The sequence below is a fragment of the Peromyscus leucopus genome, chromosome 6 (genome assembly GCF_004664715.2).
Source record: "Peromyscus leucopus breed LL Stock chromosome 6, UCI_PerLeu_2.1, whole genome shotgun sequence".
NCBI lineage: Eukaryota > Metazoa > Chordata > Mammalia > Rodentia > Cricetidae > Peromyscus > Peromyscus leucopus.
This window is the reverse complement of record NC_051068.1, coordinates 48,858,698-48,885,687: the sequence shown is the minus strand read 5'-3', so window position 1 is coordinate 48,885,687 and position 26,990 is coordinate 48,858,698.

Below are 26,990 nucleotides of genomic sequence, written 5' to 3'. Positions count from 1 at the left end.
TCCTGCCTGGCTACTGGCCAATAAGCATTTTATTTATTAACCATTCAGAACAACACATTCACAGCATACAGAGAAATATCCACAACAACACAGAGCCACAAACAAAACTGAAGCAGAAGTATATAATGATTCTTAAACCAGTAACATTTTTCAGCATTTACAGGTTTGGTAATTTTACCACCCTTAAAATAAAACTATTTTTTTCCCATGTGAGCACAGTTTCAATAGTTTATACAGTGGTGAACTTAAAAAGCTATTTTCATTCATCTTGGCTATCAACTGTCTCTCTTCAGTTTCACACATATAAAAAAAAATTAACTTGCTTTTTTTTATTTCAATCATGTTGAAATGAAAAGTCTGGTTCCTTTTCTATTTATAGTCACATGTAACAATGATACCAGTAAGTTCTAAATAAGCTTGGGCTTTCACTGTTTTTGTGTAATGAAGCAAAACTCCAAAGAAAGTCAATCATATGTTAATTATCCAATACACATAAAAATGGAAGTATGGGTGATATAGAAACTAATTTTAATAAAAATAGAGTTTTGCACAGAAACATTGTTATATTCATATTATACACAGATATATTAATTTCTTGGTCATTGTTTTCTTGCCAAGGTCACATATGGTCATTCAGTGAGGATGCATGGCTCAGAAAAATGCTCACTTACAGTTATCAATTCAATTTTTGCCCTTCAAAATTACATTGCTTACCAGAAGTTGTAGTTTTAAATTATTGAAATTTAGTGAAATTGTAACAATTATTTAAGCTCATAATCTTAGAAACAAAGAATGATATCTATAAATATTTAATTGAATTGTAAGCATGGCAATTTAGAATTGAGCACCTAATTCTCTTTTTATGTTTTAGGTCACAATCTTCCTGTGAAACCTTCTAAATCATCTCTTAGAGCCCAGAAAGAACACTCCCCAGCAGGCTCAGACCCTTAAATCATGTTCAATCAAGTAGTATGCTTAAACAGTATTTTGGTTCTTAATGTTAATAGATGAGAGGAGTGAACCTCAGTTGAATTATTGAAGTTCAAAATCATTTATAAAATGTCATCACCCAAAGCATTTACTTACCCATAATACCAAAAGCCATTAACATTCAGAGCTCAAACATCAAAGGATAAACTGTTTTTACTCCCACTAGAAAAAGCTATTAGAGATCTGCATCCCTCCAAAGGCTTCCATGGATTTGTGATTATCAGACACACTTAACCATGTTCAAATCCTCTTAAAATTTTGTCACATTTTCCTCTAAGATTTGACATTCATATTTTGTGCTATTATAATTCTTCAATTTCCTTATCATTTTTCATTTACTAGCAATGATGTAGGCTACCATATTTTTCATCAAATTAATACAATTACAATTGCTTTAAAGTTCTATTAAGTATAATCATCCAGTGATAAAATTTAAATTGTTATACTGATGATGTCTTTTTTAATAACACTTTTTATTGTCACTGCATGATTAAATATTTAGATAAAAACAAGTAGGAATGGAGAGGATACAAGACAGTATGGATGAATAGAAAGATGTGTAATCTATAACTACAGATCCCCATTGTCTTATTTGGCTTCTAATTATCAAGGAAGCCATTGAAGAAGATCAGATACATGATGGAGTTCCAAGGAGAAGTTCCCCTAATCCCTACCCTCTCATTTCCTGCTCTCGTCTCTACTTTCCTTCCTTTTCTGTCCTAAAATCTAATTCCCCTGATTTCTTTTTCCCATATGTCCCCTTTTCTATTCCATATTTCCCATCCCACACATTCTCAGGAAGCCTTTTTATCTGAAAACCAGCAATCTTTGAATTTGATTTGTCTTTGTTATTGTCCTTGTCTTTCAAGTTCTTCAGGAACAGACTGAGGTGGGAATATTAGTCAGCTTTATAGCTAGATGGATTTTAATCTGCACCAAATACCAGGGAGGTCAATATTATTAGTGCTGGACAATATTTTCTATCTTATTTATGCCTGAAGAATAACCAATTGGTTGTATTAAGATAAAAGATAGGAAGAATGGTACCAATAAACCAATATTATTTAATGGATAGAAAACATTTTAGGCTCAATTATTATTTTTCTCCTAAAAGGGAAATATAGCCCATGTATACTGACAGAGATTATTAGAAAAAGCTATCAAAATTACCTAAGCAATATTAAATATAATATCTTAGACTGAACCATGAGGAAAGTTACATTTATATTTATATTATTTATATTCATTAGATTTTATTTTAAAATTATTACTCTTACAACTAAAAACTGAGCAAAATATTATAAATAATATTTTCAACATATATATCATTCAGCATAGGATAAGGAGAATATTTATACAGCTGATATTTATGTGTTTTACCTCTGGAAATCAAATTAAATAAATATTTATAGAATGATAGGAGACATAAATTTATTTTAAAAATAATAAAAATATTTTCTGTAAAAGAGACTTCAGAAAAATAAGTTCAATAAATCAATGCCACTTCTAAACAAGACAACTGGTTTGTTTTCACATTAAAAAACATGGAGTATGCCGGGCGGTGGTGGCGCACGCCTTTAATCCCCGCACTCAGGAGGCAGAGACAGGCGGATCTCTGTGAGTTCGAGGCCAGCCTGGGCTACCAAGTGAGCTCCAGGAAAGGCGCAAAGCTACGCAGAGAAACCCTGTCTCGAAAAACCAAAAAAAAAAAAAAAAAAAAAAAAAAAAAACATGGAGTTTTACTTTGAAATTACTTCCTGGCATGGAAATATCTAGGAAAGTGTTAAAAAAATACTAGTGAAATTGACTTGATAATACATGAGGCAATAGAAAAGAAATGTCAAAACAAAATACAGACAAATTTAGCTCCAATTTTACACGTGAATGTATATTTTTGGAATATGCTTTCTTAGAATTGATTGAGTCACACCACATCTCCCAAAGCATCTAAGTGTAGTAAATCTAAAATATAAAATGCTTAAGAAGCCAGTATGCTATAAAAATAATTTTTAAAAAAGTTCAATGTTAAATGTTAAAATGTGTATTTAAAAATAAAATCAACCCTATAATGAAGATAGAGTAACACAATATGTTTTACTTCTGGGTGTCCCAGATTTATTTTTATTTTAGTACAAGTTGTTTTCATGACAGGAATGTATAATCAACAGAAGAGAAAATATCCCTTTGTCAGACTAATATCTAGCAATTAAAACTTATTAAGAAAGTTTAGATTTGTTTGATTACAAAATGATCTATAATCACATATAAGTAGTAGCTCTAAGAGTGCATTAGTTAATTTTCTTTTGCTCTGACAAAACACCACTACCAAGTTCATTTATACAAGGAAGTACATAGTTGAGCTTACCGTTTCAGAGGATTAGAGTCTATGATGTAGAGGCCTAGGCATGATGGAAATAACTACTAAGAGCTCACACAAGAAGGAGGAAATGGCACACTGGAGTCTTTTGAAACCTCTGAGTCTACCCCCAGCGACAAATATCCTTCAACAAGGCCCCACCTTTTAATCCTTCCAAAACATGTCTACCAACAAGGGACCCAGTATTTGAAAATATGAGCCTATGGGGACCAGTTGCATTCAAACCACCACAGTATCCATGAGGAGAAGACTAGACAGTATGATCAGGGAGGTGCCAGTCTGAGTAGTCACTTGTTTTATTGAGCTTGGCCATTCTGACTCAGATAACATGAAACCTAAATTAGTTTTAATTTGCATTATCTTGATGACTAAGGATGTTGAACATTTCTTTCTTTTGTTTTTTAGACTTTTTTGATTCTTTGTGGATTACACATCATGCATTTTGATCCACTCATCTCCTTGTCCTCTTTAATCTGACCTCTACCCTTGCCAACCACCTCCTCAAAATAAATTTAAAAGAAAATGCTGGCTGGAGGCCTCTGGTTTCTGCTATACCACCAATAATGGGTTCTCACGGGAGCTCTTTTTGGATATCCTGTTGTTGTTCTGTGTCATCGAGGTCCTGCTGTTTTGGATCTGTAGGTTGGTCCCCTTCACATGCTCCAACAGTTCATAGATGAGGGGGGTGCTACTCCGATCCAACTCACAGCCCTGGTTCTGGGCATGGGTAGTACCTGGTTGGTCAGCCTGACAGCTTTCCCTCATTGTCACTACTCAGGTGAGCTCTCCAGTACTGCCTTGGCTAGCTCACCCAATGTAGCCTACAAAGTGTTTCTCAGACATTTGTGTTTCCTCTTTTGAGGAGACTGTTTAGACTACCAACCCATTTTGAAATTAGGTTACTTAATTTCTTTATGTCCACTCTTCTTTGATGATTTTTGTTGTTTTTGTTTTTTACATATTTTGGACATTTTTTCTTTATAGAATGTGTCGTTGGCCAAAAAAAAAAAAGTCTTTTTCCAATCTGAAGCCTGCCATTTTGTCCAAATAATGACATCCTTTCCCATACAGAAGATTTTCAGTTTCATGAGGTCTTATTTCTTAGTTCTTTTTCTTGGTGCCTGTTCTATGGGTGTCTTATTCAGAAAGTCTTTTCCTGTGTCAATAAGTCAAAGACTATTTCATACTTTCTTTTCTATCTGATTCTGGGTACATGGTCTTATGCTGAGGTCATTGATCCATTTGGAGTTGCATCTTGTGCAGGATGACTAGTATGAATCTATTAGCATTCTTCTACTTGCAGCCATCCAGTTTGATCTGCACCAATTGTTTAAGATGCTTTTGTTTTCATCATATACCTTTTGTGTATTTGTCAAAAGTCAGGTGTTCAAAGATATATAGACTTATCTGGGTCTTCAATTCTACTCCATTGATCAACATGTCTGTTTTCAGCCAATACCATGCTATTTTTTTTGCTATGGCTCTGCAGTACAACTTGAAATCAGGGATCATGATAACTGGGGGAGTTCTTTTACTATTCAGTATTATAAGCTATCCTTGGTTTCTTGTGTTTCCATATGAAGTTGAAAATTGTCCTTTCAATTTCTGTGAAGAATTATGATGGAATTTTAATGGAGATTGTATTGAATTTGTAGATTGCTTTTTGGAGGTTGGCCATTTTTACTATATTAATCCTTCTGATCCTTGAGTATGAGAGATCTTTCCAACTTCTGATATCTTCTTCAATTTCTTTCTTCAAAGACTTGAAGTTTTTATCAAACAAGTCTTTCACTTGCTTGGTTAGAGTTATCCCCAAGACATTTTTGAGGCTATTGTGAAAGGTACTGCTTCCCTGATTTCTTTCTCTATCTGTCTGTCATTTGTATATGACAGGAAGGCTATAGATTTTTGTATTAATTAGGTATCTTGCTACTTTGCTGAAAGAAGTTTCAGGTGGAGAAGTTTCCCAAAGGAATTTTTAAGACCTTTCATGTACAAAACTATAGCATCTTCAAATAAAGGTACTTTGCTTTCTTCCTTTCTTATTTGTATCCCCTTGATAGGCTTCAGATTTCTTGTTGCTCTAGCTAGTACTACAGAATGCTATATTGAATAGGTAGGCAAAGAGTGAAAAACTTTATCTTGTTCCTGATGTTAGTGGAAACACTCTGTTTCTCTCCAATAGAGTTCATGTTGGTTGTGGCCTTGCAGTATATTTCCTTTATTATATTCAGGTGTGTCCATTGAGTGCCTAGTCTTTCCTTGATTTTTATTAGGAAATGATGTTGGATTTTGGCAAAGACCTTTTTGGTATCTAATGAGATGATCATGTGGTTTTTTATCTTTCGGTGTCTTGATGTGATGGGTTACTTTTATCACTTTACATCTATTGAACCATCTCTGCATCTCTAGGATGAAGCCTATGTGATCATGTTAGATAAAATGAAATTATAAAATTTACATATAAACGGATGGTATTATACAAAAAAATCTTTGACTTAACCCAGACATAAAAAGACAAAATGCTATGCATTCCCTTATATGTGAATGTTAGATGTTAAACCTTTGATAGGCAAGCTATAATCCTTATAACCCGTAGGGTAGGTCTAATATAAGAGACTAGGGCAAAGGGGAGGATCTCTCATGGATGGGGAAATAGAATATACAGTATGCAGAAAAGGAAAAAGACTGAAAATGGAGGATTAAATGAAAGAGAAATGGTACAACAGGATAAAGTAGGGAATTCAGGGACAGACTATTAACACTAAGGGCCATTTTAGGTATTATATGGAAACCTACTACACTAGAAGCTTTTTTTTTGTTTTTGTTTTTTTGGTGTGTGTGTGTGTGTGTGTGTGTGTGTGTGTGTGTGTGTGTGTGTAAAACCAGCAAATAATGAGGGAGTCAAAGCACCAACTAGATACTTTAGACACCAAGTGAAACCTCCAATGCCAGGAATGGTTTCCATCAATTTGAGTTGCTAGCCAAAGTGTCTCTAGGGAAACTCCCAACATTTCAGGCTATTGTCAAGGTTATTTCCTCTCTCTAAACTGATGGTTAGGCCCTATTGCTGAAGTCAACAACTACATATCTCGATGAACCCAAAGAAGTCAAGCAGGTGAAGTCAACATATTCTTTACCACTACTGACAAATATTCATGCTACTGAAAGGTATTCTGCATCCTACCAGAGGAGAAAGGTAAACACCCACGTGGCTACAAACCCTGAGATCTACAGTGGTGACATGCCTATAAGATACACTAGTGAAAACGTGGAACAAACATTGTGAGAGAGCCCACCACTCCCATTTCATTTAAGGTCCACTCTCAGAAATAGAACCCATACCTGACACTGCTAGGGTGACCAAGAACCTAAGACTAAGATAGGCCATGACTTAGGAAAAAAAAATATCGTTCTACTAAAGAAACATGGCAATAAAACTATTTCTACTAACATTCTACTGTATCCATAGACCAGTGTGTAGTGGGTAGCTGTTCTAGCTAAGAACTTGAAGTACCACTCCTAGTGAGGCTAATGACCATGATGGCCCCTCATTCAAAGGTTTCATTTTTCTCCATGTTATGGTAATGGTTATAGGTTTGGGGATAGAACAATACAAATTAGACTCGATATTCTTCTTAATAAAAAGAAAAAGGGCAATCAATAGGTATAGGTTATTATGGTAGATTATTGTATATACTAGTAAACTAAGTAAAATATCAGCCTTAGATAATTTGCACTGTTATGGACTCTTGTATATTGATACAAATGTAATCTATTTTTATATTCCTGTTTAAGATAATTTGTATGTTGATACAAATATAAAACTATATTTGTTGTATTGTACATACATTTCTACTCCTATTTGAAATATCTTGTATATTGATATAAATGTAAAATTATATTTGTCATACTGTATGCATGTTCTACCTCTGTTTAAGATATTTTCTGTATTGTCACAATTTTGAAGTAATTGTTCTTTAACTTTACATTTGTTTACAGACTGTTTACCTTGTTGTTTTTGTGAAACCTTAGTTCTTAGGTTATTTAGGCAGATAAGACTTACAGATTCATGGTCACTCATGCTTGTCATTTCTATAGTTATGTTAGTGAGATTCTCCAGATTTACAGGTACATAGGTCAGATGGATAGGTAATCCTTAAACACTTCATGGACCTTGAAAACATGGCATTTAAATGTTTTGATAACTTAGAATTCTGTTGACACAAGACACTATTGCTCTCGGCAGCACCAATCTGATCCCGAGAGAATGCTGGGCTTCTAAGACACTCTATTTGGAAGTTTGTCTTCCTCTTGGTGCAAAATAGCCTGCTGGACAAAGAACTCCTCTTGCCTCAACTGCTGACAGTACAAGGAAAAGCAGCTACCGAATTCTGCCAACATAGGGTAAGAAGGTCTTTCAAAATTCCTACTTCTGAAAATGATCTGTCAGATATTCTAGGGCTGTAGCCAAATTGGATGTCCCAAAAGTGCTGAGAAACTTTAGGTGACAGTCCAGGCTGCCAGCTGTCTCTGTCTGTTCTCAAAAATTTTCTGAAAGTTGCTTGTATCCTTCTCCCATTTTCTCAGGTATTATTATATTTCTTCTCAGATCTTTGATGGAGTTGAAGACTAATAGTGACAGTTACAATCTTCTCATATCTTAGCTAGAACATAATAAGTATTAGATTCAGATTCTTCAGGATAGGACAGCTTTTGGAATAATCTCTGTAACATGTTACTTACCTATGTTGTGCACATCTATGGATTTTAGTATGTATCTCTTGATGTTGTTCTTGTTGGTTGTAGTCCCATTTTTGTTTAGGTCATTGCACTTTATTCCTCCTAGACAATACTTGATAATCACTTCTATTGTGTATAGTTTTATGTTAAATTAGAATGTTCTTATTTAGACAAAAGGGGGAGATATAGTGAGTAGCTATTCTAGCTACAACCTTGAAGCCCTGCCTCTAGTGAGGCAGCAGGTAACTGCTACACCTGCCTATGACCTTGAAGTACATGCCTCTGGGATGTGGTGACTCAGGACTCTTAAGACCTGGGATACACATATGCAGAGCTCTCTTTGCTCCCTCATGGTTTGGATGCTAGGAATGACCAGGCAGATATTGGAAGATCAACTTTGCTCATTAAATAGACTCCATGGATTTCTCGAATTACGGATGTCTCACTCAGGCATCATTAGAGAATTTTCCTCCTGTAGTAGTTGGGAACTAATACAGAGACCCACATCTAGACAATATGCAGAGAGTGAGAAGCCTTGGGACACACAGTCCTAAGTGGAATGTATTTTTCCAAACCCTTACCTCAGGGGTCATGGAACTATGTGGGTGAGGAGAAGAAAAGACTAAAGTGGCACAGAGGATGGAGGACACCAAGGAAACAGAGTCTTACAGACACAACAGTCTGATGCACATATGAACTCTCAGAGCCTGTGGCAGCATTCACCGGGCCTGCAACAGTATCAAGCCAGGTGGTCCTCAGTGCAGAGAAACCTAGTGGACATGGGTTCCCATCCCTAACCCAGAAGCTATCTCCAATTGCCAACAGCTTGCAAAGAAAAAAAATTGTTTTCTTCAATGGTGTCTTACTAGCTATAGAGACCACACTTAAGGAGAGGCCTAATGCCCAGCAGTAGATAATCAACAAAAAACAACTCTGTGGTATTTGGGGAGATATATTTTTCCTACTATTGCTTTGTTTTGGTCTTTTTTTTTTTTCTCTTTTGTTCCAGGGCTTACTATGTTCTCTTTCTTTTTTTTTTTCCTTTATTTTACAATAGTATTCAGTTCTACATAATAGCCACAGATTCCCTTGTTCTCCCCCTTCCTGCCCCCCTCCCCTTCCCCCCATCCCACCCCCAATTCCCACCACCTCCAGATCAAGGCCACCCCCGAGGACTGAGATCAACCTGATAGACTCAGTCCAGGCAGGTCCAGTCTCCTCCTCCCATATTGAGCCAAACGTCCCTGTATAAGTCCCAGGTTTCAAACAGCTATCTCATGCAGCGAGCCCAGGACCTGGTACCACTGCCTAGATGCCTCCCAAACAGATCAAGCCAATCAACTGTCTCACCTATTTAGAGGGCCTGATCCAGTTGGGGGCCCCTCAGCCTTTGGTTCATAGTTCATGTGTTTCCATTCATTTGGCTATTTGTCCCTGTGCTTTATCCAACCTTGGTTTCAACAATTCTAGCTCATATAAACCCTCCTCTTTCTTGCTAATTAGACTTCCAGCGCTCCACTCGGGGCCTAGCTGTGGTTGTCTGCATCCAGATTCCTCAGTCCTTGGATAGGGTTTATGGCACAACTATTAGGGTGTTTGGCCATCCCATCACCAGAGTAGGTCAGTCCCGGCTGTCTCTCGGCCATTGCCAGCAGTCTTTTGTGGGGGTATCTTTGTGGATTTCTGTGGGCCTCTTTAGCACTTATAAACACCTTCAGCAACATACCAGGATACAAGATCAACTCAAAAAAATCAGTAGCCCTCCTATATACAATGGACAAAGAAGCTGAGAAGGCAATCAGAGATACATCACCCTTTACAATAGCCACAAATGACATAAAATACCTTGGAGTAACACTAACCAAGCAAGTGAAGGATCTATATGACAAGAACTTTAAGTCCCTGAAAAAAGAAATTGAAGAAGATGTCAGAAAATGGAAAGATCTCCCATGCTCATGGATAGGCAGGACCAACATAGTAAAAATGGCAATTTTACCAAAAGCAATCTACAGATTTAATGCAATCCCCATCAAAATACCAACACAATTCTTCACAGACCTGGCAAGAATAATACTCAACTTCATATGAAAAAACAAAAAACCCAGGATAGCCAAAAGAATCCTGTACAATAAAACAACCTCTGGAGGCATCAAAATCCCTGACTTCAAGCTCTACTATAGAGCTACAGTAATAAAAACAGCTTGGTATTGGCATAAAAACCGACATGTGGACCAATGGAATCGAATTGAAGACCCTGACTTTAACCCACACATCTATGAACATATAATTTTTGACAAAGAAGCCAAAAGTGTACAATGGAAAAAAGAAAGCATCTTCAACAAATGGTGCTGGCATAACTGGATATCAACGTGTAGAAGGCTGCAAATAGATCCATATCTGTCACCGTGCACAAAACTTAAGTCCAAGTGGATCAAGAACCTCAACATAAATCCAGCTACTTTTTTTTTTACAGCTTTTTGCTACTATATTATGGTTTCTGATTTTGTGTTTCTATTTGTGTGTGTGTGTGTCTGTTTATTTATGCATTTCTCCTGCTTTTTTCTTTTTTTGATTGTCGGTTTTTATTGTTATTAGGATTTTTGTTTGTAATTTGCATGTTGGTTGTCTAAAGAAAGAGAGAAAGGAGGCTGGAGTTGGATAGGTGGGAATGGGAAAGTATATGAGAGAAGGATTGTGGAAGAGAAACTGTGATCAGAATATACTGTATGAAAAAAATTTAATAAAAATAAAATCGTTTCACACACCTAGAAGTGAGAGCAAAGTTTGGACTTTTTCAGAATTAGAAACAAGCTATTTGAATATGCATGACCATAAAAAATTCTTATATACAATAAATAAAGGTTATGAATTGAAAGCTTAAAAAACACAGAAATCATGTCATATTCTAGTTTTGTTGGACTAAGATACCAATAGTGTATTATGCATTTGAAAAGATAGAAGAAAGGATGCAGAAATATTTCACTGTAGAGTCATAATAAACATTTGAGGAGAAATGATTAGCCATGTTTGAATATTATGGCACAAAATACATTCTGTAGCCACCTACTAATACATAAATTTGTATGATTTATGTATTAATTAAAGTTTTGAATAAAAAAAACTGCAAAAGTTTGTTAATCAAGAAAGTAAAACTATCTATGAATTTTATTGCTAAATATAAAAATAATTATATGTTTTACTTATTAAAAACCAGTGTATGTTTTCTCAACTGCATAAGAACATCCTAAAGGAGGAGAAGCAGGCTGCAGGGAAAGATGAGTGGATTTCAGACAGCACCCCAACTTTGCACTAGATTTATTTGTACTGCAGACTTAGTTTAGAGTTTTGACATGTGATATAAATTTGTCTCATATTGAGACGGTGGGAACTCAGAATTGCTAGCTGCATGCTATTGTAAGAAGCTTTGAGGATTATTTCAGCTTTCTGAATTTTGTTCCTATCTTCCCACAGAGATGGGAGAAAGGGCTGGGGTGATCCTGATTGAAGGCAATGCTCCCCATGTTTCCCAGGTTCATTTTGAAGTTTATAGGTCTCTACACTAAAGTGACATGCTTCTCAGTATTTGTTAATTACACTTTGAAAAACTTTGGGTTCTGATGTGTAGGCTATAGATTCATTGCTAATTTGCCTCAACAGAAATGCTTTAACACTCAGAGATGTTGAAAGTTTTCATTGGGACTGAAAGGTACTTTAAAATTTTCATGATGGCAGCAGTCTGGGAAATTTAAGAACTGAGAAAAATATTATTTCTTCAGTACAATAATTACAGGGCCCTTATAACTCCTGATCATTTAATAATTTCTGAGCTTCCAAACTGTGAGTGAATTACTCCTGTACCTCAACTTCAAGAACACGGTATTCATTTCCATGTATTTCTCTTATTCACTTGATTCTTAGTTGAAAGGAGTTCTTTGTGTTTCAACAGATTTTATGTTTGTTAATGTTGATAACTTGTTCATATCTGCAACTACTATGCCTAGATAAATGTATAATTTTAACAAGTTATCTAAATATTATCTTCAAATGAATTTTACAAAGTACCATGAGAAAAATTTAAAAGTGACAGTGTTACTCAGAACTGAAGAGGTGATGGGATATCAAAGAAAAACAACAATCAAAAAATACAATAAAGAAGGGTTGGCTGGCAAGATGTATCAATGATAAAAACACTGACCCACAAGTGTGAGGACCAGAGTGTGAATCTCTAGAACACATGTAAAAAGCAAAGTGTATGTTGAGGCCCAACTGCAATTACAGCTGGGAGAAGGCAGAAACACAGGATTCCTGGAGCATCCTGGCTAGCAAGAATAGCCAAGACATTGACCTCCAGGTAAGTGATTCTGCTCAATGCACATGTTAGTGACTGTGGAAGATAACCTGATGGCAGTCTCATACCTCTGCATGCATGTGCAAACACATGCATTCCATATGTACACAGACATTTGCCAACAAGCATTAGAACACCCATATGCATAGGTACAAAAACAAAGACAGGGACGTGCATGTAGGGTCACGTGACTCTAGTTAAATGGATCTTCCAAATATTACATGATCTGTGCAACCAGCCAGATGTAAAAGGTGTTGTATTTATTATTGGCATTGAGTTAATCAAAATGGATCAGAAAAGGGAGAAGTAATCAGGTAATCTGAACACATTATGGGACTATTGGCACAGAATAATTTTATAGTTAGGGTAAAGTCATGAGATCATGCTTCCACTACCCACGTTTAAAATAAATCCAAGATTTTTTTTTTCATTTACTAGAAGTACCAGACAGAGGCTATACTCTTGTAATGTAAGTTTCTTCATCTCTTCTTCTTCACTCAGAACAGAAACCCCAATATTGAGTAAATTAAAAACAGACTCCATCACAGAATTGTTTTAGGGCCTTGAAAATTAACTTGGAGTTATTCTATGTCAAACAGATGTACTACAATAAATCTATGTGATAAAGAAGAAATTTCCTTTCTGGAACATAATATACTAATGTAATATAAAGTGCACAAATTTCAGACACTAGTTCCCCTACAAAAATGGTTCCTAATAAAAGCCAACAGTAAAAATAATTTCCAGATGCAGTTATTGTGGACAGGTACATGAACTGCCACAAGAGAAACAAACCAAACCAAAGAATTTTCAAAAATTGAAAAGGACAAAGATAAAAACTAACAAACACATACAAAAATCAAACACTATGAGACAAAGTTAAATAATGGAAGATGAGTGAGTCAATTCTTCCACAGAAATAAAAATCATAGAACAATTACATAAAATTATAAAATGCACATGTTTACATTTTTAGTTGATTAACACAGAATGAAAACTGTGATAGAAGTTCACTTCAGAAATATTCAAGAAAAGTATAAAAATAAACGAAAACATGTTTGGATGAATTAACTTCAACAATAATGGACAAGATAAACAACAAATTAAAAATATAGAAATAAACAAAATTAGAATCTCATCTTCAGGCAACAAAGCACCAGTGAATTTATCTAAAGTCCATGTAGATTAATCATTAAAAACTGTATATATTTTAAATAAAATACTTTACTTTTATAACCTTGAAATCCTGAATTATAGAAACCAGAGAACACAGAACTGTAAAACAGACACAGTTACCTTTCCTCTCAGACTGTGCTATGTCTCTGAACATCAGCTGAGATTATAAGAAAAAATGACCAAGTCGAATCAGCTCTGGGCCTCCATGGCCTAAGATCTAAAGAGTTAGCATCCACTCAATGCTTGGATGAAGCAAATGTTTTCAGGTTGTCAGCTCACAAGGAAGGGACATGAAATTAGATGCAGGCCAGGTCGGTCATTTAAGCCGGTTTTCTGACCTCATATACGGCATCTGGATGCATATGACTAGAGGAGGTGACACTATATATCACCTGCTTTAAGAAAAATGAAAAGAAAAACAGGAAAAGAATTCATGATTATAGATAACTTAACCCTGCCTGAAAATTAAAACCAATGCAAACTAATCGAATTTGAATTAGATGATTAAAACTCTCAACACAATTGATAACATGTACTCAAAATGCAAAATGCACATGCAAGATCATGCTCAATATTTAAGCAAATTTGAGTTTTCTCAGAGCATTAAGACATGACAAATGACAAATGACAGGAGACTGAATTCTCACAGAACATGCTCCCCATCACCAGTAGAAATGAGGTTGAAATTATTAAGAAAAAGTCACCTTCAATTATTCCTGTTTGACAATAAGATCACAATGACGTTGGAAATATGATGTGTTAATAATAGTTGTGAAGACATAGCAGTTATGAAGACTGTGTGCTATGGAAAGAGAAAGACAAAGTATAACAAAATACATATCTATAAGAAAAAAATATAACTTGGATTACAAAGAAATGCCATCATAAATGGTGAAGAAAGAGCAGCTCTTAAACAACTGATAGTAGATTAAGTCATACCTTTGTATGAAACAATAAATCTTCTGTTATGGGATGTTCTGTGTGGCAAATGTGTTGCTCTTATTGGTCAATAAATAAAATACTGATTGACCGGTGGCTAGGCAGGAAGTATAGGCGAGACTAACAGAGAGGAGAAAAGAAAGAACAGGAAGGCAGAAGGAGTCACTGCCAGCCGCCACCCTGACAAGCAGCAGGAAAATATGCTAGTAAGCCACGAGCTGCGTGTCAGGGTATAGATTTGTAGAAATGGATTAATTTAAGCTATAAGAACAGATAGCAAGAAGCCTGCCATGGCCATACAGTTTGTAAGCAATATAAGTCTCTGTGTTTACTTGGTTAGGTCTGAGAGGCTGTGGGACTGGTAGGTGACAAAGATTTGTCCTGACTGTGGGCAAAGCAGGAAAACTCTAGCTACAAACTTCCCTCTGTATCATGCCTATGCAATATGAATTGGAAAAGGTCAAATTCACACTCAGTTCCAAAGAAGCAAACATCTTTGTGACAGTTATATTTAATAATATTTTCAAAAATGTTTATAGGAAAATTTAGTGTAGAACTGATTAACTCTAAATAAATGTAGAAATTGCAATGATTTCTGCTTATTAGTAAGATCTGACAGTAACTCTAAATGTTATATCACATTTTGCTTAATATTATTTACAAAAAATAGTAAATGACTCCTGTCTTTTAAACTTGAAAAAAAATGCCCAACCAATGAAGAGGTATAGTACAGCTAGCCAACTTGCAAAGGGAAGGGAAAAAGTTTAGAAATGGTTCTTTGATACTTGGCATTAGCTGTTAACCTTAAGAATTGTGGTAATATTTTGTTTGCACTGTCAGCAAATAAAATTTACCTGAAGATCACAGGACAGAGCCAGCCACCGAATTAACCATAGAGGTCAGGCAGTGGTAGCACATAACTTTAATCTTAGCACTCAGAAGGCAGAGGCAGAGATCCCTCTGGATCTCTGTGTGTTCAAGGCCACACTGGGCTACAGGAGATTAATCCAGTACAAAAAAGAAATAGAGCCAGTCAGTGGTAGCACACACTTTTTATTCCAGCACTTGAGATCACACACCTTTAATCCCAGCAATAGTAAGGCTGAAACAGGAGGTGATATGGCTGGGCAAAGAAAGGAATATAAGGCAGGAGGAGACAGGAACTTGGCTCTGACAGACTGAGGAGTTAGTAAGGTCAGAGGTGGCTTCCTCTGCTTCTCTGATCTTTCAGCTTTCACCCTGATGTCTGGCTCCAGGTTTTTATTATAAGACCATTTAGGATTTGTGCAAAAAAGCATGATTTTTGTTTATTTTTCTAATCCTAGGCATAGAGAAGTATGGAATTCGATGGAAGAAAGAAACAGACTTGAGCAATCTGAAGGAATAATTAATTTCTAAGGTAGCCCATTCTCCCTTAGGAGTCCTAGTGAAGAAGTCTATGTGGAGCTGGAAGAGTATCTCAGCACTGAAGTTACTTGCTGCCAGGTCACACAGACTAATCTTGTTCTCCAGGATCCACATGGTGCAAAGAGAAAAGCAATTCCTACAAACTGTAGGAATGACTATCACATTCAGACCTTGACAGTTGCAGAAACACACACAATTGAATACACAGACAGACACATGCACACACACACACACACACACACACACACACACACAAAAATACACACACACTCACAAACACACACAAATGAATGCATGCATGAATAAATAAACAAGCATAAAGATAATTAAAAAAGAAATAATTGCAAGTCTTTTTTTCCTGTAGCTAGTACTGGGCCTGAGGTCAGAATGCCAGCTATAAAGAAGATGTATTAATGTGTTAGAGTGAGAAATAAAATTTTTAAGAAAGCCAAAAACTATTAAAGCAAACTCAGAACAGCAAGTGTACATAAAAATTGAAAGTACATAATATTAATAAAAGCAATCTCAGTGGTAAGTGTGATATGAAGGAAAAACTGGTTGCCATTCACCCCAATAGCCACAAACTCAGTAGAGGATTCTGAATAGCAAAAGCTGAAAATGAGTTGCAATCATGCCCAACACTATACTGAAATGAGTATTGCATATGTTATTTTAAATTTTACACATATTTCTCTTGTGGTGAACCCTTCACTAGAACTACATAAGCAAGAACTTTCTGAAAAGTGTATATCTAATAGACACATATCTAATTAAAAAATACTAAATCATCACAAGTTTATTTGTTTTTGTGGTCCTGAATATATATATATAATGTTTACCAAGCCAGGAGTATTGACCAACAGCTTAAACCCATTACTCTGAAGGCAGAGGTAGGAGGATCTTTGTGAGTTCCAGGCTAGTCTCATCTACATAGTGAGTTCCAGGCCAATAAAAGCTACACAGTGAAATTCTGTATCAAAAAAAAAAAAAAAGAATATTCACAGCAGAATTCTCAGTAAAACTTTAAAATGAAATGATTACAAATCTTTATCAACAAAAACAAATAAATATTCCACAGATTTTATGAATATAAAATATATGACAAAACATAATTTCTTGATAAAAAATAAGCTAGTTACATGAAAAAAATCTGTAAACCAGTATGCTAAACAAGAGAAAGTAGAAATGCATTTGTGCCCCTTTCCAGAAGTTCTACAAGTAATGAATGTGAAAGGAAGAATGAAGCTTGTGTTGTGGCTATGAGGAGGGGCAGCAGGGAAGAACCTGGCAGTTGGTAGCCTGCAAAGTGTGCACAGGTTGTTTTCTCTGTGAAAACAGTTGATAGTCATCGAAGTTGTTTATGTCACACAACTTAAATGCACCGATATAAAAAATAAAGTTATCTGTATATGACGAACGTGAAAATGAAACTATAGATAAGATAAAATTATTCAGCAGTTCAGAGACTGAGGGACTATAACAAGAGCTGAATAGAAATTAAGAAAGAGAACATGAAGGAGGCATACAACCAAAGTATTTCACATTAATAAAATAGGATGTCACAAAGGAAGAATATTCGAGCTCAGACACTTAACTCTGTCCTTGTCCATTAAATAAGATTAATCTAGTCCAAAAACTGCCATCACATAGTTGAAAGACAATCTCAGCAAAAAGTAACTGTTTATAGACATAGAAGCAAAACTGATTAGATTTAAAATAATGAAAAGGATGCTGAATTGAATAATACACTTTGGCTTAATAAATCTAGAGACAGCCGAGTAATTTATTATTTGAGAATATGTTGGTCAAACTTCACTAATAACTATTTCTTTGGTTTTGTTTGCTTTAAATTTATTTCGTATTCCTGGAAGGCCTTGGGGACCTTAAATCGTTTAAAATTATTTGTGTAAAACCTAAGGTCTTAGATCAGATGCCAGAGTGATAATAGTTGCTTTTAGAGAGATTTCTGACAATGAATTGTAAAAGAGATCAGATAAGCAGAGATTATTCTGGGGACAGTCATGGAGGAGATCAAGAAATGAGGTCCGTTCAGGAAGTCCACCCAGGTCATTCATGGCAAAAGTCACCTCTTTTAACTGAGAATGATTCTTTGAAAATGTGCATTTGACATAACCCTCCTCATTTGAAATGCCTCCACTGGGGTCACTTCAAACATGAGGCTACAGTCCCGGTTTCCTAACTCCAGACAGAATGCATGACAGAATTCTTGAAGCACTTTCCAGTGCACAACTTCTAGCTAATAAGTGACATTGCACCAGGCTAGATTTTCCAGAGAACCATATAAAAACCACACTTACAAGAATTTCCAGCATTTTACCAAATTTGCTTGTCAGTGTTGCAAACAATGATTTCAGTGGAAGCAGTTTGCTAGGCATAACTTCCTACTTCCATCAACTTGTTTTGATTTGATGCATTATATGTTAGATGTGTTTATGACAAGAGATGTAGGAAGTTCCAAAACTTTTTAGAAGTTTCCCAAATTTTAAAACATTCAGAATTTTATATAATTATGTAAAACTAGAAACTTCCAATTATGCTTCAATTTATGCATTTCTGCAATTATTTATATTTTCACTGTATATTATATTATTACAAAATACATTATATTTTGATCACAGACTCCTCTGTTCTACCCCATATCCCATACCCTCTCAAATATGTGTACTCAGATTTTTTTTAAACCGACCAAATCTATTAGTGTTTGGTGTGTACCCTTGAGTGTGTGACCATCAACTAGGACAGATTCCACCCACCACACTTAAAACTGTACCATTCCAGGTATATATCATTTAGCAATAGCTCCTCAGATAGGTGGGATTTTATGACCATGCCCTTCCCATTCTTGGATTATGTCCTGTACCTCCAGATGAATTCAGCTCTTCAATCTCAGCAGAGAAGCTTTTTATCACAGTAAATGGTGATTATCAGAATTCCACAACTGTTCAAGGTGCAGAGAAAAAAAAAAAGAAGGCAGAGATATAGAACTAAATAGGCATCTGTAATGCACTCACTTATTCTAAGTGATCTTAGGGATCACTGCAGAAGAGGGACAGAAAGATTATGAGAACCAGACAGACTCCTCCAGCTCCAACTGGACCAAGAGGTGAGTTATTGTTCTCCTAGCCTATCACCTGAGCCTTAGTCCCAGGGCACCACCCATGCACAGTATCTCAATCCATTGCAGCCAAATTTGCAGGCCAGCAGGCAAGACTCCAGCAGGCAGACCTGCCTACGACCCCCCATAGGACCCTGTAATCTACAAGATCCATTCCATCCCAAACCCACCCATCTTCTGAAAACGAAACTGTTCTCTAAGATACAGACTCTGCCAGCTCCAATTGAACTAAGAGGTGAGTTACTGTTCTTCTACTCCATCACCCCAGCTTTTAGGCCTTAGGCCTAAGAGGCATAACACATGCCCCACTACCCCAACCCACTGCAGCTCCAGTTGCAGGCCAGCAGGCAAGACTCTTGTGGGCAGATCTTCCTACCCACTCCCATGGGACAATGCACTCTACAAGTCCCACTCTGTCCCCCAAACCCACCCATCCACCCAAGAACCTAGAAGCTTCCTGAAACACAAATAATGTCAGTGCCAACTGGACTAAAAGTGGCTCCCTGAGACACAGACACCATTTATACCAATCTGAGGAAGAGATGGGTAGATACCAGTGCAAGAATACATTCAACATTATAAAGAGCCATATGGTTCATTATAGTTCTACTTCAGTAAGACTTGAGTATCCCAACATAGAAGAAGCAGAAGAAAATGATCTTTAAAATGATTTAGGAAGATGATAGAGGCCTTTAAAGAGGGAATGAAATATTACCTTAAAGAAATTAAAGAAAAGAGAAACAAAAAAATAGGAAGAAATCAAAAAACCTCTTAAAGAAAGTCAAGAAAACCCAGAAAAAGCAATCAAATGGATGAAAGAAACAATTCAAGAATTGAAAACTGAAATAGAAGCAATAAAGAAGACACAAACCAAGGGAATGTTGGAAACAGAAAATCTGAGTAAACAAACAGAAACTACAGGTGCACATATAACCAGCAGAATGTAAGAGATAGAAGAGAGAAACTCTGACATTGAAGATACAATAAGGAAATAGATTCATCAGTCAAAGAAAACATTAAAGCCAACAAAATCATAACATAAAACATCTAGGAAATCTGGGACACCATGAAAAGACCAAACCTAAGAGTAATTGAGATATAAGAAGGAGACGAATACAGGCCCAAAGGCACAGAGAATATATTCAACAAAATCATAGTAGAAAACTTTCCCAACCTAATGAAGGAAATGCCTATGAAGATACAAGAAGCTTATAGAACACCAAGTAGACTGAATCCCTGCCAAATAAAGTCCCCTCCCCACATAATAATCAAACCACTAAACATACAGAATGGAGGGAAAAAATATTAAGAGCTACAAAGGAAAAAGTCCAAGTAACATACAAAAGAGGACCAATTAGAATAATGCCTGACTTGTCAGTGGAGATTCTGAAAGCCAGAAGGTCCTGGACATATGTAATGCAGAAACAAAGAGACCATGAATGCCAGCACAGACTATTATACCCAGCAAAACTCTCAGTCACCATAGATGGAATAAATAAGATATTTCATGACAAAATCAGATTTAAACAATACCTATTCACAAATCCAGCCCTACAGAAAGCACTAGGAGGAAAAAATCAAACCTAAGTTAGATGCAGCCACAAAACCACAGGCAATAGATAGTCCCACACTAATAAATCCCAAAGAATGGAAACACACAACACTACCACCAAAATAAATAAACAAACAAATAAATATAAAGAATTAACTATCACTGGTCATTAATATCCCTTAATATCAATGGACTCAATTCACCTATAAAAAGACACAGGCTAACAGAATGGATACAAAAACAGGATCCATCATTCTGAAGCATGCAAGAAACATACCCCAACTTCAAAGACAGACACTGCCTCACAGAAAAGGGCTGGGAAAAGACTTTTCAATCAAAGAGACTTAAGGAGCAAGCTACTATAGCTACCCTAATGTCTAACAAAATATACTTCAAACAAAAATTATTCAAGAGATCGAGCAGGACATTACATATTCATCACAGGAAAGATCTATCAAGATGAAGTTTTAATTCTGGACATTTATGACCCCAAACAATGGTACCCACATAGGTAAAAGAAACATTACTAAAGCTTAAATCTCACATCAAATCCCAAACACTAATAGTAGGTGACTTCAACACCCTACTCTCACCAATGGACAGGTCTGCCAGACATAAACTTAACAGAGAAAAAAAGGAAACTAAGATGTTATGATTCAAATAGAATTAATAGACATCTACAGAACATTCCACCCAAACACAAAGAATATACCTTCTCAGCACCTCATGGAACCTTCTCTAAAATTGACCACACACTCTGTCACAAAGCAAATCTCAACAGATATTAAATAAAAAACACCTCCTATATTTTATCAGGCCACCATGGCTTAAAGTTAGAATTCAACAACAATCCAAATTACAGAAAACCTACAAACTCATGGAAACTGAATAATGTTCAACTGAATCACCACTGGGCCAAGGAAGAAATAAAGATATTAAAGACTTCATAGAATTCAATGAAAATTAATGGACAACATACCCAAATCATTGGACACTATGAAATCAGTATTAAGAGGAATGTTCATAGCTCTAAATGCCTACATAAAGAATTTGGAGAAATCTCACACTAGCAACTTAGCAGCACACATGAAAGCTCTAGAACAAAAAGAAGCAAACTCACCTAGGGGGAGTAGATGCCAGGAAATAATCAGATTGAGGGCTGAAATCAATATAATAGAAACAAAGAGAACAGTACAAAGAATCAATGAAACAAATAATTGGTTCCTTGAGAAAATCAAGAAGATAGACAAATTCTTATCCAAACTAACCAAAAGGCAGAGAGAATATCCAAATTAGCAAAATCAGAAATGAAAAGGGAGATATAACACCAGACACTGTGAAATCCAGATAATCATCAGGTCATACTTAAAAATCTGTACTCAACAAAATTGGAAAATCTAAGAAAAATGAACAATTTTCTGGATAAGTACCACATACACAAATTAAGTTAAGACCAGACAAACAATTTAAGCAGACCTATAATTCCTATGGAAATAGAAGCAGTCATTAACAGTCTCCAAACAAACAAACAAACAGCCCAGGGCCAGATGTTTTCATTGCAGAATTCTACCAGAATTTCAAAGAAGAGCTAATACCAATTCTCTTCCAATTGTTCGAGAAATAGAAGGAACATTACCAAACTCTTTTTATGAGGCTACAGTTATCCTGATACCCAAATCACAGAGATACAACAGAAAAAGAATATTACAGACCATTCTCCCTCATGAACATTGATGCAAAAATACTCAATAAAATACTGGCAAACTGAATCCAAGAACACATCAAAAAAATCATCCACCATGATCAAGTAGACTTCATCCCAGAGATGCAGGAATGGTTCAACACATGAAAATCTGTCAGTGTAATCCGTCACATACACAAACTAAAAGAAAAAAAAAACATACATGATCATCTCATTAGATGCCAAGACAAAATCCAACACCCCTTCATGATAAAGGTCTTGGAGAGATCAAGAATACAAGGAAGATACCTAAACATAATATAGGCCATTTACAGAAAGTCCACAGCCAACATCAAATTAAATGGAGAGAAACTCAAACTGATTTCACTAAAATCAGGAACAAGACAAGTCTGTCCACTCTCCTCATATCTATTCAGTATAATTGTTGAAGTCCTGGCTAGAACAATAAGTCAACAAAAGGGGATACATTTGGAAAGGAATGAGTCAAACTTTCACTATTTGCATATGATATGATAGTCTATATAAGTGACTCCAAAAACTCTATCAGGAAACTCCTACAACTGATAAATACCTACAGTCATTTGGCAGGATACAAGATTAACTCAAAAAAATCAGTAGCCATCCTATATACAAATGATAAATTGGATGAGAAAGAGATCAGAGAAACATCACCCTTTATAATAGCCACAAATAATATAAAATACCTTGTGGTAACTCTAACTAAGCAAGTGAAAGACCTGTATGACAAGAAATTTAAGTCTCTGAAGAAAAAAATGAAGGAAGATATCAGAAAATGGAAAGATCTCCTATGCTCATGGATAGGTAGGACCAACATAGTAAAAACAACAATCTTATCAAAAATAATCTACAAATTCAATACAATTCCCATCAAAATCCCAACACAATTCTTCACAGACCTCAAATGAACAATACTCAAATTCATATGGAAAACCAAAAAACCTAGGATAGCCAAAACAATCCTTTACAATAAAGCAATTTCTGGAGGCATCACCATCACTGACTTCAACCTCTATTGTAGAACTATATTAATAAAACCAGGCTAGGTATTGGCATAAAAACTGACATGTAGACCAGTGGAATTGAATGGAGATCCTGACATTAATCCACACACCTATCAACATATGATTTTTGACAAATGGAAATGGAAAAAATGAATCCTCTTCAACAAAGGGTGCCGGTGTAACTGGATGTCAACATGTAGAAGACTGCAAATAGATCCCTATCTAAGGCCATGCACAAAACTCAAATCCAAGTAGATCAGCAAACAACATAAATCCAGTTACACTGAACTTGTTAGAAGAGAAATTAGGAAGTACTATTGAACACATTGGCACAGGAGACAACTTCCTAAATATAACACCAGTAGCACAGATAATGAGAGCAACAATTAATAAATGGGAACTTCTGAAACTGGGAAACTTCTGTAAGGTAAAGGACACTCTTGTTTACCAGGTGTTATAATAAAAACCCAAAGCCTGATATTGGGGTGAAAGCTGAGAGATCCAAGAAGCAGAGCAAGCCACAGCTACCACCTCTTACCTCTCCAACTCCTTAATCTGAAAGAGTTCCAGCTGAAAGGGCTTCTAGCTGAAAGGGATGCTTCTGACAAAAAAGCCTTTAGTTCTTGTCTCCTTATGCCTTATATACCTTTCTACACTCAGCCATCATTTCCTGGGATCAAAGGCATGCATATTTCCCAGTACTTGGATAAAAGTTGTGTGCCACCACTGCCTGGCTCTGTTTTCTCTTCTAAACTGAATCAATCTCATATAGTCCAGGGTGAATTTGAACTCACAGAGATCCAGATGGATCTATGCCTCCTGAGTGCTAGGACTAAAAGTGTGTGCCATTACTGCTTGGCCTCTATGTTTAATCTCGTGGCTTGTCCTGCTCTCTGATTTTCAGTCAGATTTTATTAGGATACAAAATATATCACATTTGCCTTTTTTCTCTAAAATAATAAAAGAAGGTTATAACTAACATAAGAAAAACTATATACAGTAAGTTAAATAAGTATATGTAATATATACAGTGAAGATTTACATTAACAAAGTCCATTCCATGAACTTTTGACAGATTCAGAGAAAATACTTCATATTTATCCTATTTTGGTGAGAGCAAAGTGTTGTAACTAATCCATTTTCTATCCTAACTTACATCACCAACATAAAGCTATCTTTTAATGTTTTTTGAACTTACATACTTTACATGTCTTTAGTGAGTTTTTTTCCTGAATATGTTAATATGGAAAACTATAACTATATAGACTTCAACTCCCCCAGAGACCAGAGAAGGAAATATTTACTGAGAAAGCAGGAGGTGCAAACAAGCAACTTTCAAAAAATGTGACAAATGACAAAAACAGCTGGCTGCCTGGACAGTCACCCAAGGTTCTTCTGCAACATTGGCACATCAATCTTCATCCTACAGGCCTAGCATATCTGACAGATTTAACTGTAAAGCAGATAAGGGAGTGGGAGAGCAATGAAAGAAATACCTTGATAAAGTGAGACATTATTGGGTAAGGGAGAAACCTGGTGCTGGGGAAATTCCCAGGAACCCACAAGGATGACACCAGATTAGACTACTAATTTTCCTTATATGTGATTATCTCTGTTCACATTTCCTTTGTCTGTAGAAAATAGAGATTCTTACTGACATGCAGATGTACTTAAGAGTTAACATTTTTACAAGTAGTTCTACTAAGAATGGAAAACGTCTAAGATGAACTCATAAGTTGTTTACAACATGATAAATTCAACTGTATCCTCTGCAGCTCTAAGCAGGCAGGAGCAAGCAGTTATCAAGTTTTGGGGGAAATATGGAGTTGATCTTGACAAATTATATCATACCAACTATGATGCGGGGGAAGGGATGGCCTTGTGAAGCATGGCTAGCAATGTTGCACCCTAGGTGTCACTTCCCAGCTGTCACACCCAACATTGCTGTATGTGCTTGTGGACTCCACGACTTAAGTTTACCTCTTTGCAAGGATTTTCACTTACTGCCCCTTCAGAGCACATGAACACACCCTCATTTCTACACAGATCTTTTATAATGTCAGGGCTAGATAATATACCCTTTTCTCTTTGTTATCTCTTCCAGGTCAACTGGGATGTGCTCTTAGTATAGATTTCAATGGGAGCATATTTTTTGGAAATGACTCAAGAAGATCAATAAAGGACCAAAATGACCATGCAATTTTAAATTACGTGGATAAGGTACTGTAGCTGTTATGCCTGAATAGACCCTGAAGCTGAGGAAACTCTTTTCTTTTAAGAGTTTCTATTCATTTTACATATCAGCCACAGACTCCCCTGTCCTCCCTCCTCCCATCCCCCAGCCTTCCCCCACAACCCACTCAGCATTCCCACCTCCTCCAAGGCAAGGTGTCCCATGGGGAGTCAGCAGAGCCTGGTACATTCAGTTGAGGGCAAAGTGTCTTACCACAGGCACTAGGTTCCAAAAAGCCAGTTCATGCACTATGGGCAGGTCCCAGTTCCACTGCCTGGAGCCCCCCTAAACAGTTCAAGCTAAACAACTGTCTCACTTATCCAGAGGGCTTATTCCAGTACCATGGGGGCTCCTCAGCTATTGGTTCACAATTCATGTGTTTCCACTAATTTGGCTAGTTGTCTCTGTACTTTTTCTAATCATGGTCTCAATAGGTCTTGCTCATAGAATCCTTCCTCTCTCTGGTAGATTGGACCTGGCTATGGATCTCTGCATCTGCTTCCATCAGTCACTGCATGAGGGTTCTATCATGACAGTTAGGATGTTCAGCCAACTTATCACTAGAGTAGGTCAGCTCAGGCACCCTCTTGACCATTGCCAGCAGTCTATGGTGGAGTCATCTTTGTGGATTCCTGGGGACTTCCCTAGCACTCTGCTTCTTTCTATTTCCATGTAAAGAGATACAAATGAAGCTGAGGAAACTCTTAATGGTCACTCATGAATTGGCAAGGTGTGATTCTAAGGGACATATTTACAATGCCCTAAAGTCTCACTTACCCCGATTCCTGGGGGCATCACACTCTATTCTGTGCCTAGATTTTTAACAGTAGCATGTACCATGCATTTCCACTGTATAAACAGACTCTTGCTCAAGATAAATTTGAGATAACTGGCTGAATTCAGTACAGAGCACATAAACCAGAAATCCCCCTTGTGTGAAAAAGGGTCTCTGTTATCTCAACAGAAAAGGACTCAGTGGGATTCCTGTGGTCCAGAAGTCCAGAAGACACTTGCTTGATTTTCAGCAGGTTGAACCCTGGCAAGCTTGATCAGCAATAGTGTTAGGCACAGGACCCCCTGTGAGACCAGTTTTCATGCTTCAAATTACGGCAGAGAGTCGGGCAGGCAGTGGAACATGCCTTTAATCCCAGCACTCAGAAGGCAGAGCCAGGCTGATCTCTGTGGGTCTGAGGCCAGCCTGGTCTACAGAGCGAGATCCAGGACAGGCACCAAAACTACACAGAGACACCCAGTCTCAAAAAATAAATAAATAAATAAATAAAAAATTTAAAAAAAGGGAAAAGGAAAAGGAAAAGCAGAGAGTGAGATGGTTCAGATAGCAGAGAGCAAAGGCCCTGGATGTCA